This window comes from Ptychodera flava, chromosome 21 (assembly GCF_041260155.1).
Source record: "Ptychodera flava strain L36383 chromosome 21, AS_Pfla_20210202, whole genome shotgun sequence".
Lineage (NCBI taxonomy): Eukaryota > Metazoa > Hemichordata > Enteropneusta > Ptychoderidae > Ptychodera > Ptychodera flava.
Genome location: NC_091948.1, coordinates 28,442,016 through 28,460,696, shown reverse-complemented (window position 1 = coordinate 28,460,696; position 18,681 = coordinate 28,442,016). Strand labels below are relative to the sequence as shown.

At 37.0% G+C, this 18,681-nt stretch overlaps 1 protein-coding gene and 1 long non-coding RNA gene across 10 annotated transcripts in view; one reads left to right on the top strand and one right to left on the bottom strand.

Annotated features, from left to right (window-relative positions):
- LOC139121920 (polycystin family receptor for egg jelly-like) overlaps positions 1-18,681 on the bottom strand; it is a 302,374-nt gene that overhangs the window by 214,076 nt on the left and 69,617 nt on the right. The window contains exon 1 of one of the 9 annotated variants that reach the window (XM_070687240.1): positions 12,537-12,577. The exons of 5 other annotated variants lie outside the window; for them this stretch is intronic. The gene's annotated coding sequence lies outside the window, so the exon portion shown is untranslated. 3 more of the 9 variants (XM_070687237.1, XM_070687238.1, XM_070687239.1) reach the window with 3 other exon arrangements.
- LOC139121917 (uncharacterized) lies at positions 5,176-6,174 on the top strand. Its single transcript, XR_011549364.1, has 2 exons — positions 5,176-5,974; positions 6,091-6,174. It is a non-coding gene; the product is annotated as an uncharacterized lncRNA (long non-coding RNA).

Sequence of the window (18,681 nt, the reverse complement as noted above, 5' to 3'; positions counted from 1 at the left end):
TTGCATGCTCGGGCCCTTCCATCATACAACCTTGGTCTTCGAAACCCGTAATATTGCTCAATAATCATCGTTGATGACACAATCCCCACTTGTTAATGCGTACTTTGATTACAAGTCCTTAAAGAGGATAGAGTCCCGTTCATTAATCGGGTCAAAGATTAAGAATGAGTTCCATTGTGGTGAAAACATAAATGTGGGCTTTCACCCTAATTACAAAATGTCATTAAATAAGTCAATTAGTAGTTAATTGACAGGATGTTGACGAACATTTTTGCATTCTATTATAACACTGACTGATTATTCATTACCTACATCAATGATTTGCCACTGTATTTGAAAACTCAAAATCAACATCATTTGCTGATGATACCACAATTTATGTTACTGCATATTGCAAAAATTCGGACGGCACTTAACACAGATCTTACGAATATGCGTGACTGGTGCTTGAACAATAGATTATGTATAAATGCAAACAAATCAAAGTCTATGTTAATAGACTAAGGACTTGAGAAGGACTTGAGAAGGTTGCATGTCTATGCATTGGGATTGTCTTTGACAGATTATCTTGTGGACCCAAGTTCAGAGAACCTCGCAGGATCAACTGGAACCATAACTTTAAGATCATTATGGACTCTGTTTAAGAATATGCCAGGAAATGGGCTAAAAGGGAGGATGTAGAGCTGGACACACTGTCAGAATGGGTCAAATCTGTGAGGAAAATAGTTCGTGGCCGTATTGGTCGACTAAGATGCAGAAGACCTATTCTGTATTTAAAGATCCTGATGCTGTTAAGTGTTTGAATGATATCCATGACAAATATGTTGTCGTCCCTGTTGATAAAGCTGCCAATAACATTGTATTTGTCTGTAAGAAGTATTATTTTGAATGTCTTATAGACGAACTTGGTTTAACTAAGACCTCCACCAACTCAATGGAGCACTTATACAGACAATCAATGTTCAACAAATCTGAAATTTTGGCAAACCATAAGTCATTCATGGATAATTTTAATATTACAACAAAGGATGACCATAATAAGTTGCCTGGCTTATACTGGATACCAAAGCTCCACAAAACACCTTACAAAGCTATAGGTTTATCGCAGGATCTTCAAAATGTTCAACAACAGAGTTATCGAAGATACTGACTTCTGTTCTTTGTACTGTTAAACGGGGACTTCAAGCATACTGTGATGTTGTCTTTTCTGGGAGTGGTATAAATCAAATGTGGATATTAAAAAATTCGAAGGAACTCTTGGAAAATTTGAAATCAAGATCCGTTTCAAAAATAACATCTATTAAAACTTTCGATTCTTCCACATTGTATACCACAATACCACATGATAAATTGAAAGAACGCTTGAAAAACATCATCAACCAAGCATTTTCCTACAAAACGGTTCACGCCGTTACAAATATGTGGTATTGGGGTATAATTCTACATATTTTGTTAAAAATATTACTAACGCTAAAGTGTTTTATACCGAGAAAGACATTATTCCTCATTGACAACATATTTGTTGAATTTGGAGGACACATTTTCCTACAGAGTATAGGAATTCCCATGGGTACTAACTGTGCTCCCTTACTTGCCGACTTATTTCTGTTCTCATACAAGGCAGAATTTATCCAGAACCTTATCAAGCAGAAAAAGGTCTCTGTAGCTCGTACTTTCAACCTTACATTTAGATACATAGACGATGTTATTTCATTGAATAACTCTGAATTCAGTAAATATCTCGCTATGATTTATCCTCCAGAATTGGAGATTAAAGAAACTACAGAAACGGCCTCTAATTCTGCTTCATACCTGGACATTTTACTTGAATTTGACTCTAATGGTCACCTTTCTACTAGGCTATATGACAAGAGAGATGATTTCAACTTTAGTATAATCAATTTTCCACACCTCATCAGTAATATTCCACCTCACCTGCTTATGGGGTATACATTTCCCAGCTTATTCGATATGCAAGAGCATGCAGTTCATATGGTGATTTTGCAGAGAGACATGGCTATCTCTCTTACAAACTGTTAAATCAAGGTTACACCAGAGCAAGACTTGTCTCTACATTCAAACGCTTTTTTGGCAGGTATCGCAAGCTGGTAGATAAATACAATATCTCTCTTCGACAAATGATCACTGATGGCATCGGTGACATAGGGCCTTAGTTAGTGACCACTACCTATCTGACTTACAGATTGATATATGGCGGCGCCACATGTGGGGCAGGATGCGCTTACTATTTTCGAAACACCTGACATCACTTCTTGGTCTTTTGGCCAGAGGTCCATATATCTTTCTTTCATGAATTTGGCTTTGTTTGTGTGCCGTATATTTGCTGTCTGTTCTGTGCTGTTTTGTGTCTGTGTTTACAACTATTGTCTTACAAATTCTGACCTAGTGTTGTTGGATTATGGATTGGTATGATTGCGATTATTTTAATAGCATCTGCACACGCACGTTCTCAATTGAATGCGCAGTCTCTGTCTGTTTCTGTAAATAATATAAATTTAGACTTTACTAAGAGCGAAAAACTACTTGGTAGCGGTGTCATGATAAACCATACACTGGATTGGTCTGACCATATCCGATCGATTGAATCCACAGTTATAGCCCAATTTATACCTTTTATTAAGAGTCAAGCGATTCTTGACTCTACATTCAAGGAAAATATTTTATTGTAGTTTTATTTTACCTTATCTTTGTTACTGCTCTATTGTTTGGGGTTCAACATCAAATACTAATTTACAGATTTTCGAGTGTCTATGAAGACGTGCAATTTGTATTATTCTTGATACTGATTCACAGTATTCAGGAGTATTAATTTGGTGGGAATTTAGCACAAAGGCATGAAAAAGTTGCAATGCAAGCACATTAAAGAGACAAAGTCGCTCATTTTTGACATTATTTTGGTGATTTTAATTTCATTTGGAATATTATTGATGTTGTTGTGCTAACTGAAGTATGCTTAATCACTAGTTGTTATGGTGCAACTCACTCGAAGCAGAACATTACAAATATTTTACAAGAGACTTTATTTTCGGTGCAGTAAACCTTGGTACATGACAAACTTTGGTCATTTTGATGCTCCCCTGAGTAATATGTAGTTCAGATAAATTAGAATTTTTATAAAATTATTAATATGTAGCCCGCATGAATGAAAAGGTGATGTGTGTTGGTCATTTGGTAACTAAACTTCTGTCTCAAATTTGACTGAAATCCATGTAGCCGTCCTTTATATATTGTTATACTAGACAAACTGCCAGAGAAATGGCGTCTGTTACGTCCGATATTGGAACTATTATTTACTTAAAATTAAAAGTGAATTCACACAGCATGGCGAATTGAAAATCATTTATAAATACCTTTTTGTATGTGACTTCATAAAGATGCACACGTCATGCAGCAAAATCTAAACAATTGTTGCTATTTTGGAGGGGGGGGTGCAGGGAGGTAAAAAACAAACAAACAAACAAATATGCAAATGAATAATCAAAATATAACAAACATACAAACAAGCATGCAAATACACAAATAAATAATAAACAGACAAACAATTAGATAAACAAACAAACAAACAAACAAACAAACATAATATATCATAGAACTTTGAATAAATATCACCAACAAATAAACAGACAAATATATATATATATATATATATATATATATATATATATATATATATATATATATATATATATATATATATATATATATATATATATATATATATGTTCGACTGTGGTTTTTCAGTTGTCCCCAGTGTTGTCGGTGGCGTGGTTATGATAAATTCGTTTGTAGGATATTACACACGTACCAATCTTCTGGTTCAAATAGTTTATTATACCAGCACAACGTTTCGTCCTAAAAGTAGGACTTCCTCAGGTGCTACAGATCAAAAGTTTCAACACGGAGTAAGTCACAGTGATATTTAACGTACAAAAGTTACATGTCGGAGAAAATACTAAGTGACAGTATGGTGAAAATACAGGAGTTGTTTCTTACCTATTTAAATGGCTCAGATGTTGAATGGCAATTGGGAGAATGTTTGAATGTGTATTTATAGTGTGGCTGGGAGGGCGCTAGTGTTGGAATTTGAATAAAGACAATAGGAGTAGCTAGCTGTGAATATTTATTTTCTCCGACATGTAACTTTTGTACGTTAAATATCACTGTGACTTACTCCGTGTTGAAACTTTTTGATCTGTAGCACCTGAGGAAGTCCTACTTTTAGGACGAAACGTTGTGCTGGTATAATAAACTATTTGAACCAGAAGATTGGTACGTGTGTAATATCCTACAAACGAATATATATATATATATATATATATATATATATATGATTCTGTGAAGAGTACTACCTTCAAACACATGGTACAGCCATGGGTACTCCCTTTGCACCCATGTATGCTAACATATTTATGAGCTGGTTTTGGAGAAAAACAAGTGTTTATAAAGATCAAGCAGACTTCTTAAACGTTTCATTGATGATTTGTACGGTATTTGGACACTTGGTGAAAATAGACTCCAAACTTATCACACTTTCCTCAATAGCATTCACCCGTCAATCAAATTTACTTTAGAATACGGAACAAAAATGCAACATTTTCTGGATATGTCCACCAGCCTAATTAATTCAAGAGTAGAGACAGATCTATATATTAAACCAACCGATAGCGGTAGATATCTGCCTCCATCCTCTTTTCACCCCAAGCATATATTCAACAGCATTATCTACAGTGGTACCATAAGACTGAGACGCATTTGTTCCCTAGACAAATGGTTTGATCAGCGAATAGAAGAGTTTCAAGATAAATTGGTTAAATCAGGATATAATAAAAATAAGATAATTGAAATCATAGAGAAGGTTCGTAATAAACCTAGGACACATTTTCTTCAATATAACAAACCTAAGACAACAAAGAGAGTAGCATGGGTCAGTGACTTTCATCCTCTGCGCCCAAATATAAAAGAAATGGCCAAAAACACCAAGATATATTAAAAATTTCCAAAAGAATGCGTGAAGTCGTGCCCCACCCACCTCTTATTTCACAAAGAGTGTGCGCAAACCTTGGTCAACTCATTGTTAGACATAAATTAACATTGAAACGTAGTGACAATATAAATTATGGTTCAGGACCATGTGGAGATAGTAAATGTAAATAATGTGTTCACATATGGTAAAAACGGACAAAATGACTAATATCCATAATGGAAAAATATTTCAAATAAAAGGGAATTATAATTGTAACACTGAGAATGTTATATACTGTATCTACTGTGATAAATGCATGTGTCAATATGTTGGACAAACCAAGAATAAAATCAGATATAGAATGGCTGGACACAGGAGTATGATTAAATCTAATAAGTCTGACCCTAATAATCCTGCAATGTTCGTGAGCCAACATTTTAATTCATCTAACCACTCCGTCAAAAATATGAAAGTTGTAATTCTTGAAAAGGTACACAAAGATGACAAATTCTCCAGAGATTTCACAGAGTCCAAGTGGATATTTCAACTCAACACAATGTATCCTCAGGGTTTGAACAGAGAGACACCACAAAAATTCTAGATGTGTAAGCAGATTTTAGAGCTCTTTCTTCATTTCATTTTGACGATTTTTAGTAGGCATCACTCTTTCAGCAGTATTCTTTTTTAGTTTTCTTTGTAACTGTTCTAGTTTGATGTATTGTAGAATTTCAGTTGTTACATAAGTGTCCTTGGATGTACGCTATTGTCCACGGTTCATAATTTCACCTGTTTGAGCTGTATTTTTAGAGTCGGATATTTTTAGTACGTCATTTCTGTGTGGTTTGCACTGCCACCTTTCCTACACTTTAATATGCTAATGTCTTTCAAGTATAAATAAGCCTTGACGTTGTTTTGAAACAATACCCACACTTTGACCATTCGACTCCTGGGTTTGAAGGAAAGCGGAGCAGTTTTCTGCTCGGCTTTTTTGTAAGTTGGCACCAATTTTTATTTTTAACTTTTACACGTTTTCCAGTCTCTGTATGATTCAATCTTTTTTAGCATGTGTATTTTACTTTAAGTTTGTCGTTGTTATTTTATTTCAGATTGTTTTAACCTTGATAAAGTGGGATTACTCCCACGAAACGTCGGTGTAATAAATTTTATAAATGAAGAGCTTGGTGTCCTGAGTTGGTGCGTCTTGACCTGCTTTGTTCTATATATATATATATATATATATATATATAGCAAACTGAATATTAAGTGTTTGAACATGCTTGAGAAGAAACTATGGTTGATACACAGATGAAAAACGATTAAAGTATTATCAGAAGTTACAGCTACTGTCCCTTTAATATCATTTTATTTTCCATTTCAAAATGCTACGGATGCAGACACACAGTGCACAGAAACAGTAGCAGCAACATGTGTATTTCCATCCTTTGTCTGGATATTTTTTCCAACAGCAAAATCGTCAGGTACTAGATCGTCTACCGGTTCTACAATTAATCAGATCAATCACAAATAACATTGGCACAAAAAATGAAGTGATTAAAAATTAACATTAACAGTGCTAAAACAGCCACTCAAACCCTAGTTACTATATGCAAATGTAGCAGGTTGATATTGTCACACTGTGGCTAGCGAGGGCGCCAGATATGCAGGGTCATACAGAGTGACCACTGGCGGCGCTAAAACTGCCCCTTCTGTGTGGATTGGGAAACCCGCAACATTGAGAGTATAAAAAGGGAAAACAGGTGTTGCTCAGGGGAGTGTACCATGAGGTCTGCACTGGATTGGAGCTGTGGAGACTGAGTTGCTGACATGAATTGGAATTAGTGCCTTTATACAGTTTTTGGCCGCCTCAGAAGTAAATGTGTCATTGTATTCGGACTATGCCAATTCAGGGAACATTTTTGAAGACTCGTTGGGGATAGGATATGTACCAAATGGAGTGACTTTTATCCAGAAAATTTGTGCATGCAGTTAGCTGGTATGGCGACGCCCGTGAAGCTCTACAGTTGTAGCTGATACAGAGCTGTGCATGTACAAGTTGCAGTCTTCCTGTTACCAAACCAGAGTAATGTGGCGAGTCCTGTGTAGCAAGCCAAGGTGTGAGTAACTCTGTATATCCGTATTTCACTATTAGTAGCAAGATTTAAAGTGAGCGGACAGAATTGGAGGATAATTCCTTGGTGTAGCTCGAATGACCAGTTCGTGTGTTGGCCATGCTGTTAGTGTGGGGAATTTCAATGTGTGCACTGTGCTAGCAAGCTGCAATTCATTACCAACCCTTGATGTGTGAGTGAATTGTTGGAGAAATTTCTGTACGATATCCCAGTTATACTCGTGTACCCAGAAGAGTGGTTGGAGCCTTTTCTGCGTGATACCCCAGTTTCTACTCGCATATTCTGAAATAGGTACTCTAGCTATGTCCCTAAATTATATCTCCCCCTGAAGTATGTGCTGAAAGCCGAGACGGAGATATCCCTTCATTGAATTAATTAGATAGGACTTTGTTTGTTAGTTACGTAATTATTCAACTATTACTTGGCTAATTAGTACTTTAAATACTTGTATACTATGTTGCTAAGTTTTTGGATAATATAGTATTATATAGGTTTGAATATATTATTGGATACTGGTTTTTCCCAATATTTATTCAAATTCAGTATATGTAAATGAATTGAATTGATTAATTGTATATGAATTGAATAACGTAACTGTATGTTACTTGAATAGTTGATACTAAGTTTGAATGGGGTGTTAATTACTAGTTACCCTTTTGGTGTGCAATTTTTCTGAACGTTTGAATAATTGATAATTAGTTGAAGATATTATTCATCAGTGGGTTTTGATTAGGTGAATGCTTAAAATTTGATATTCAACTCTTGTAATATTTACCATTGATACTTGGTTGATTTTGTAAGTTTTTTTTTTTTTTTTTTTTTTTTTTTTTTTTTTTTTTTTTTTATTGCAGTCATAACTTTAAAGTAAACATCCACATACAAATCGTCCCCACGACATTCCTTTCGGGGGATGCTGGAAGGTGGAAAATCATATTTAAACACATAATTTAATTACACAAAAAATTACCAAAAATGGCAGTTATGTTCCCATTCTAGAGTTTTCATGAAAGCTCAAAATATCTCCCCATTTTTAACATGATTATCTAATTTACCTGAACGTGTAGCAATAAACTTTTCTGTTCTGTCTTGTAAATATCACACAAAAAAATTTTAAAGTGTACAATACTAGGTTTTTTTGTTTGACATCTGCAAATATAAATAAAACGTTTCGCAACAAGCAACATAAAATTCAATAATTTAGTTAAGGAGCTATCACCAAAAAGTATCTGTTCCAAAGTGAGCATGGCATCAAGATGAAAATAATCACCCCACTCATCAAGAAAAGTTTGCCAAAAGTTTGAAATGAATTCACAGTTATAAAACAAATGCAATATTGTTTCATCTTCCTTTCGACAAAATATACATGCAGCAGATGGAAATTTCGAAGGAATCATATCAATTTTCATTGAAAACTACTCAATTCACAATCTAAAGTAAGCTTAAAAGAAAACTTATAGATGTAATCCCAATGTTCATGTCTGGCTTGAAGAACATAATCAAAGTAATATTGTGCTTTCGGCCGAATAAAATACCTTGAAACAAAAACCTGCGTTAACAGTTTTGTTTTACAATCTTTTATACTATAAGAGACTCCTGAGAAGGTGATACAGATTGTATCCTCTTCAGTGTCAAGTTCTATGATATTAGAAAAATCTACATTAACTTTCCATTGCCTCGGAATAGAATAAATTATACTACACCATTTCATAAAATTACACTGTGAAATACTATTTTTTACAGAATTCCAATCCCGGACTTTACCGGATCTGTCAAAAAAATCTCTGATATAAACAAAATCAGTTTCATAAAATTCTTTATAGAAAACACTTTGACCTTCAATGAGAATCTGACTGTTGTTCCAGACAAACTGATTGATAAAATTCTTTTGGGAATTACAGACTAAAGTAATCTCTCTCCAAGTTTGAAGCATGCTTTGCTCAAATTCAGACAATAGGCAAAAACTTAATGTCAAAATTACATTTCAAAAGAAAGTGAATACCCCAATAACCTTTAATTTTTTTGACAAAAATAATTTCCATGGGTGGGACACATCATCATCACAGAATCGACGAAGCCAATTGATGCTTTGTGCTTTATAAATAGCATAAATGTCTGGCATACCTATTCCACCATCTTTAATAGTTCCAATAACAGTATTGCGTGCTACCTTATCTGGGCCATTCCACAAAAAGGAGAAAAGTAACTTATTAACCTGCTTTAAGTGATCAGTATGTGGCTCAGACAAATTAAGAACATATAGAAAACGTGAAATACCTAAAGTTTTAATGATCTGTACTTTACCTAAAGTGAAAGTCCTCTCATCTTCCAAAAATTAAGAGAGGTTTTTAACTTTTCAATCGGCCTAGCCATATTCAGACGTGCAGCAATTTTTTTATCATAGGAAATATAAATACCAACAATCTTAATTGGACCATCAGGCCATTTCAACCCTAATGGTTTGGAAGTATTATTCTTAAGCCTTCCAAGCCACATAGCCTCACATTTATTCTTATTTACTGTTAAACCAGAAATCATTTGAAAATGTTTTAAAAGCCCGAATAAATATTCCATAGACAAGACATCCTTCAGAAAACATGTTAAATCGTCGGCATATGAGGCATTTTTCAACTCAATCTCATCACACATTATTCCATTTATATGCTGATTTGTTCTCATAGAAACAAGTAAAATTTCCAATGCAATGATAAATAACAAAGGTGAGATTGGATCACCTTGTCTAACCCCTCTAGAAAGATTAAAATATCCAGTACTAATACCATTATTCATTACACAGCTTGAAATATTACAGTATAAGGATTTTATCCATTGAATAAAAGTGGGACCAAAATTAAAGGCGTCAAGGGCTGATATCAAAAAACTCCATTCAAGCTTATCAAATGCTTTTTCAAAATCAATAGTCAATAAAATACCTGGGATATCATTATCATCTGTATAATCTAAAATGCCTTCAACCAACTTAACTGTATCACCAATAGACCTATTTTTAACAAAAGCAGTTTGAGTTTCATTTATAATCAAAGGAAGAACTTTTTCCAACCTTCTAGCTAAACACTTTGTAGCAATTTTATAATCTGAATTTAGCAAAGAAATAGGTCTCCAATTTTGAATATACCTACGATCTTTACCTGGCTTTTCCAACAAAGTTATGACACCTTGTCTTTGAGATATAGAAAACTGACCAGACTCACAAGCATAATTTAATGAATTAAGAACTTGGTCACTAATAAGGGGCCAAAAATGCTTATAAAAATCAACTGGCAACCCATCATTTCCTGGTGTCTTATTTGATGGGAAAGACTTAACAGCTTCATAAGCTTCATTCATAGTAATCAACCCTTCACAAAGTCCAGCCTTTTCACCATCTAATTTTGGGATATTTGAATTATCTAAAAAACTATTGTGTAAATATTGCAAATGATAATCTACTTGTATACTTTCGAGAGAAGAAGAATACAGAGACTGGTAAAATGATTTGTAAGTTAACACACAAATTCTTGCAATATTTACCAGTGGTTAGAATTTAACTTTACTAGTTGATATCTCATTTCTTGGATTAGTTATTGATTTTTTGTATTGAGAGTACTGTTATGAGTAATTAGATTATATTTAGACACATTGAATTTATTCATCAATTTCTAAATTATTGGAATATTTATTGGCTGTAATTATCAAAGGTATATTGAATTTATTAGCCTGTATGAGATATTTCTCTTTGGTGATTAGACTGTACTTTTGTACACTTGGCAAGTTATGCGTAGTCCATTTATACACGCTATTTGCGTTATCGTACCTAATCACTTTAGAATTCATCTTTGATCAGTACCACATTTATAGTCCATACGTATATTGAATTGACATCAGCCTGAATTGTCCTAGTCACAACGTTGTTCGACTCCAGTGCGGGGCTCAATATTTGAGTTATATGCTAGTGTGTATTGACATGTTGTTGTAGGTTACTTAACAAATTTTGGTGTATATTACAGCCTTGGCAACAATTTTAGATTTATTCTATGGATAAATCTTTTCACTAGCTAGAAGTGCATATAACAGCTGTAGTAATGTGTAGTAACTTGTAGTTGTTGAGACCTCCCTATAGTGTGTGTATATGCCTGTAGTAATTTGTACATTGATTTGTATTGCGCACTTCCTTAATAGATCACTTTCCTATAATTTATATTTCTTGGTCTGTGTCTTCTGTTCTCACCCCTGTTCAGTCTTACTCTGTGGACATATAACCGGTATATATCAACAATTGAGTCCAAGACCATTTGCCCCAGAGAACGAAAAATTACTTCTTTATGTGATTCATGCTTGTGTCGAGTTAGTCTTACAAGAAATTGGTTACACAAAAACTAGACAAAATCTTTGGGTATGAAAATTGATATTCTGCTTGTGAAAGAAATTAATTTAGTTTGACAACTATTTGTTCATCACAAGCTAGCGGCCTTCAGCTGGTGGGCTATGCTTAAACTATCAGTAACGTCACTACGTTGTAGTACGTATAGGTATGTCCGATCCTACTACAAACTTCTTGACTGAATTCTAGCAGATGATGTGCCACTATATGCTATGAAACGTGCAAATCAATTGCTACTAAACGATCTCAAACGTGTAAATTTGGCGAGAATAATGAATGAAATATCTCACAAATGTTTTGAAAATTCAGTGAATGTATCGATACTCACTCGCAAGTTACCGACTATAGGCCTAAGTAACGTCACTACGTTGTAGTCCGTAGGTATGTCCGATCCTACTACAAACTTCTTGACTGAATTCTAGCAGATGATGTGCCACTATATGCTATGAAACGTGCAAATCAATTGCTACTAAACGATCTCAAACGTGTAAATTCGGTGAGAATAATGAATGACATATCTCACAAATGTTTTGAAAATTCAGTGAATATATCGATACTCACTCACAAGTTACTGTGTTGCTGACTGTCGTAAGTGAAATGTTCCAACTGTCCTCTGCCATGAAGTCAAAAAACGTCCCCTACCATGCCAGCTCTTCGTTTAGCAGTGGATTCGAGATCACTTTATTATCTGTCGCGACACTTTGAACTTCATCTTGGTCATTTGAAGACCTCATGAGATACGCCTGATTGCCTCACAGGGGCAGCCCCTAGCCATGTCGATATGCTAATTTATAGAGATACGTAGTCACAACGTACAATGAACGTAGGTGGCAACTGCGCTGCCAATGGGCCCTAAACTCGAAACGCGGAAGTAAAATCGTTTAAATCCGCGCTGAGATCGCTCATTTCGCCCTGAGTTATCATTGCAAAAACTAATACCGATCGAAATGACTGACACTAAACCAGCTAAAGTTGTGCAAAACCTGAAATTTCACTGCGAGAGCAATCAGAGACACTGCGCAACTAGCACGCAAATAAGCCTTACCGGGAACACTGATCAGGTGCTAAACCAGCCTTGGCCTTCATCAGAAACAATAATATGTGCATCATCATGTATACATCCGCGCTGTCGATCGCGGCTAGACGTGCTTTTCGCTCTCGTCTGACAACCTCATAACAAATATTACATTTAACGAAAAGTAACAAGAACAGCACGATTTGGTAAATTCATGTTTATTTACACTGAATTAAATATATTCAATTTTCGACCGTGTACTATATGAAGCTATTCATGGAGACTGTTCACAGTCACCCCCAACCAAATCAAACGCTAAGTCACGTGATCTGAAAACCCTAGAAAAATACGGAAAATAATCATTCTAAAATCAATAACTCTCGATGGAATCCTCCAATCAACTTCATTTGAACAAATTCCCATCTTCGTGTACCAAGTTAGACCGTCACAAACTTTCGATGCCAAATGTTCAGCGGTTTGTCAGTTTAAACAGTTTACGGACACCAAATGTCTACATCCATCCATCCAGACAGACAGCCTACTCTACGGAATATGACACCACAACTATAGCCCTGCTGACTACGTCACGGGTGGCCGTGCTAAAAATAGTGACAATATCACTGTTGGCTCCAACATAGTTATCAAAACAAGCCAACAATTGTATGAAACATGGACATACATACATACAGACAGACTGACATACACAGACTGGCACAGAGTGATGGCATTGGCCCCCAAGTGTGCCTTGGCCCATTGAGAGTGATAAAGGTATATAATAACAAATAGCTAAATGTAATGATAAAATAGTTAAGTATCTATAGGCCTACAGGCACCGAAGGTGAACATGTTACAGCAACTTGATTAGTTTCTTTTCTTTTTCTACTTCTGTGATAAATTTTAAGACAATCAATCTGCAAGGCAGTTTATGTATTGATAAATATGTTATCTTTTACAAGCACACAGCAAACTGTTCTTATTTTTTCATTTACAATATTTGACATAGACAGAAATACATAACATGCAACCAATGTTTACATTTTGCCCATACACCAGACACATGGACAGATTTCAATATAAAGTCATTAACTCAGAAACCCTACTTGTAGGGAAAAGTAAATTGTTTTCTTCCAGAACAGCTGGTGCATCCACATCTGGAACAACTTACAAACTTAACCAATTACACAAGGATGATGACACAAGAGATAAAGTTAAGAAATTTAACTGTGGTGAACTTGACTATTCCTTACAAATCCTTACCTAACTTGACATCTTAAACTAAAATACACTGCATGGTTAATTGCGCTAAAAAATGGGGTTGGGTGGACCATTTGATAAAGGGGGAAAGGGGATGTCTGGAAGATTGATAAGGTACATTATCTTTTTTATCCAATATATTGTATATTCTTTTTTTTTCCCACTCTCCCACCTTTTCTTTCTGTCAAACCTTCTCTGGCTGAATTTTTTTATTGACATTTGTTTGGAATTTTTTTCAAAATCTGCAGGAACCCCCCTCCCTCACTCTTAAACATTGAAACAATTTTTGAATATATTTGTCGGAAACTAAACTTGTTAAAATCACCTCAGCTATGTTTTCTAATGATTTTTTTACTGCATTTCAACACCAAATACAGTTTACCATACCAAATGCTTACACCACATCATATACTCTTAGTTCCAGTAGGTATAAAATGACCCAAAAAAATCTTAAAAATACAAAACGAAAGATATCCCAGTAAAATTGATAGTTTTGCAAAGTTGCCCCAAGAATTCAAAATTCTGGATTTCAACCTAATTTCAATATATCATATTAACAACAAGCGACCTAGCGGCCGATATAGCTCCGCTGTGTTTATGTAGAGAATAACAATTTTTGACACATGTTGATGAAGAAGGTGGAAATCTTTGATAGCTCAATGCAATGGCCAGAAAAAATGGCTAAAATAAGCTGCAAATATACACAATTGAAGATTTCATCATACTTCGAATGTATTACATAGGATCATCCCTAAGAACATGTCAACCAAATCTATCTGATGAGTAATTTTTGAGAATAAATTTTTTGACCAAAAATGGCAACCATTGCCCCAAAAAATAAAAACTGCAGATTTCATCATAATTTCAAAAGATCAAATTTAATTCATCTATAGAAACCTGTATACCAAATTTGAAAGCTGTTAGACAAGTACTTTTTGAGAAACGCATTTTTTGACCAAAAATGGGAAAAATTGCCCCCAAAATTCAAAATTGCAGATTTCAACATAATTTCAATAATTATCATTTAGTTCACCTGTATAAACCTGTACACCAAATTTCAAAGCTATTAGATGAGTAGTTTTGGAAATACACATTTTTTGACCAAAAATGGCAAAAGTTGCCCCAAAAATACAAAATTACAGATTTTCATCAGAAATTCAATATATATTACTTAGCTCATCTGTAGAAACCTGTATACCAAATTTCAAAGCTATCAGACCAGTACTTTTTGAGAAACACGTTTTGACCAAAAATGGTAAAAAATTGCCCAAAAATTACAAAATTGTAGATTTCATCATAATGTCAACAAATATCATTTAGTTAATCTGTAGGAGCCTTTATACTAAATTTCAAAGCTATCAGATGAGTAGTTATGGAAATACACATTTTTTGACCAAAAATGGCAAAAATTGCCCAAAATATGCAAAATTACAGATTTCATCAGAAATTCAATACATATTACTAAGTTCATTGATAGAAACCTGTATACCAAATTTCAAAACTATCAGACCAGTACTTTTTGAGAAATACATTTTTTGACCAAAAATGGCAAAAATTGCCTTAAAATGCAAATTTGCATATTTCTGCACAATTTGAACAAATCTGAAATAGATCATCCCTAGGGACCTATGTACCAAATATAAAAGCTATCTGAGCGGTAGTTTTGAAGAAGAAGATTTTTAGAGATTTTTTTTCCAAAAATGACAAAAATTGCCTTAAAAATACAAATATTCAAATTTCACCACAATTTGAACAAATCTGACTACAGTCACCCTAAGCAAACTGCATATCAAATTTCAAAGCAATCGGACAAGCGATTTCAGAGAAGAAGATTTTTTTACCAAAAACACCAAAAGATCCCCCAAAAATACAAATATGCAAATTTCACCACAATTTGATCAAACTGAAGTGAGGTCATCTCAAGTGAACTGCATATACAATTTCACAGGAATTGGACTTGCAGTTTCAGAGGAGAAGGCAATTGTTGACAGACGAAGACGGACGACGGACGACAACAGAAAATCAACCTATTTGATAAGCTCCGCGTCACTGACAGCGGAGCTAAAAAGGTGGGAGAGCTGGGAAAAAATAAAGAGTGGGAAAAAATGTACAAGGGATCTGGTACCAGATATGAACTAAAAATGCTCACGTGTTTCCTTAAATTTTGCATTTATGTTTAAGTTTGAACCTTTGCTACATGTTCGGAACTTCATTGAAAGTGTTATGATCAACATAATGAATTTCACCACAGATCAATTCTAAAGGTCATCAAGTATTCAAATATGTAATTAGCTGAAATAAAAATAATTCATTTCTTTGAGTACTGTCATTGTATCACAATATAACATGTTTAACCCTTTTCCTGCCAAGTCGGTGAAAATCCGCTTGAAATTCGGTGTAGCTAGAATCTGAGCAGCCACGGCCGTTATCCTGCCAAGGCGGTGGAAATCGGGCTACTTTTTGGTACCCCCTTTCCTGCCTAGTCGACGGAACTACGTGTAGCAAACCCTTGCTCGCGCTAGGGGTCGTTCGAGGACAGGTTTTGGGCGAGGAACGGCGTTTGCTCTCGAAATGGGTTCACAGAGAGTCCAACGACAGGGAAAGGTGCGGAAGCTACCCAGCCAGTCCCCCACCCCGTTGGGGGACTGGTTTTTTGGGGGGGACGAGTAGCATACTTGGCCTAAGACCGCCTCAGCTGGCGGTGCAATTTTTTGCCAATGGTGCGAGACGAAAATCACGGACTTAGTCCTGATTGACGGGAAGTGCGGACGGATTTGACGGACTCGGCTTGATTAGTCCCTGACATGGAACTGATCCGAACGGACTTGAGCGACATTTGTGAAGGGTAACCACCGCTTTTAACCGACTTGTTACCTTCTCGAAAAGACTACCCACTCAGATGTCGGACGTTGTCGGCTGCACTTGGCTCTAGACGTTCAAGCCGTGCAACGAAACACACCGCCTCAGCCTTGCCATTCACGAACATGGCCTCAAAATTTGATACCATTGTTCACCGACTTGGCGGCTGCGGTTAGGTGCGTGAACCGTTGTTCACCGACTTGTTACGCCTATGTTGTCCCTGTGAAGTTCGGCTAACGGCCGAGTCTAACGGGAGTTGGCAGACCTGTGTTTGGTTTATACCGTAGTATGACCGACTCAGGTAGAGGTACCTGTCGGTATATTCCGAGTTTTACGCACTCGGGCGTCAATGACGGGTCGTCATCACCGCTGATGACGTATACGTGCTGGCCACGTTATTTGAAGGAGCCATGTTTGCCCAACGGACGAGGCCGAGACAGCTGTTGACAATTTTGGCATCCTTCATCTTTGACCGCCTTAGTTGGGTAAGCCGCTCGGCAGGCAACGGTTATGACCTAAACAAGCCGCTGAAGCACTGTTCGTTGCCATACAAGAACGAGATGGCCAGTCCATTACTGCTTAATGGGCGATCTGTCGGGTTGGCTTGTCACCAACTTGGATGACAATACGCCCTGCGCAGGCGTACTTAGAAGGGACATGAGGTTAAAGATACGGGTTTCCTACCCGTACTAAACATGGGCTTGGGCCAACGTCCTTGGGTGGCAGGTGCGCATGCCATGTACCCAGCTGGACGGAATGTCAAGTTGAGATGCTAATGACATTGACTATGTTATGCTAAGTGCTCGAGGGATTTGCATCGCAAATGAGTATTATTAGCATATCAAATGGTGCGGACAGGCAATTTACATGACGGGTAGGAATGTCAGCGCCGGTTGGTGGACTGATTGCCGTAGGTCCATTATAATAACAGGTGGCTGCATACATAAACACCCCTGCGTCCAATCATGTCATGTCCAGGGCTTTGTTTCCCTGTGGCTTTAAAAGGGTGGGACCTGCTAGTCTGTCGACACTGTTCCAGACATGAGCTTGACGGACCGCAAAAGTTTTCTGAAGGCGAGCAGACGACTGAAGCTCAAAGATGCAGAGTCTCCGGGCGGTAGTGGTAGCGATCGTTGTGATGTCCCTAGTAAACGTTCTAAGAAGTCGGGCAAGAAACGCTCCCGTAAGGCGAAGCTATCTCCGGCTGAAAAACCCAGTGGTAAGCGTAAACGTAAGACTGATCGTTCTGCCGATGAGGATGATGACGGGTCACCGGTTGCCAGTGGTTCTCACCCGGCTGCTCCGGGAGAGACTACTTCACCTGCAGAGACTACATCTGCTCTTGTGGGAGATACTTCACCTGCACAGACTACGTCTGCTGCTGCTAGTGAGACAGTGAGTAACGAGACGGCTGATGCCATTGGTTCTCCCCCGGCTGCTCCGGGAGAGACACCACCTGTTGCGTGCACCATGAGCCCTCATCCTGCGTCAGGAGAGGTTCCTGTGCCCAGTGCGAAAGAGCTTGAGTCCTCGTCATCAGCAGAGGCTGCCCAGCCCGCTCCTGCCATAGTTTCGTGTGCTGTGATGTCCCCGCCGAAAAAGATAGTGCGGAGGGTTCGTTATCAGGATAGCCCACCTGATTTTGAGCCAGATATGATCCTTGATGCCGCTACGGGCGAGTTCAGGCCCAGACGCCCAGACGACGGTGATATCACCGCTGAGTCCGACTCGGAGGTTGACGAGGATGCGGCAGAGGACGATGACTTTTATGACAGGCAGTATGTAGGTGAGGCAAGCTCTGACGACGATGATGACGTTGCTGCTGTGTTGGCGGAGGACGACACCCCTCCTGTCTGGCGTATGTCGGAAACTACCGATGCTAATATATTTGAGGAGACCGATTTTGACCATGAGAGAGGACCGACTTTCACCTTGCCCAGCCACTCCCGTGAGCTCGATTACTTTTTTAAGTTTATTCCAGCTACACTGATCAGATTGGCCAAGGACGAGACTAATAAATACGCCAAATTCCACCAGCGATATATCGCTAGGAAAATAGATA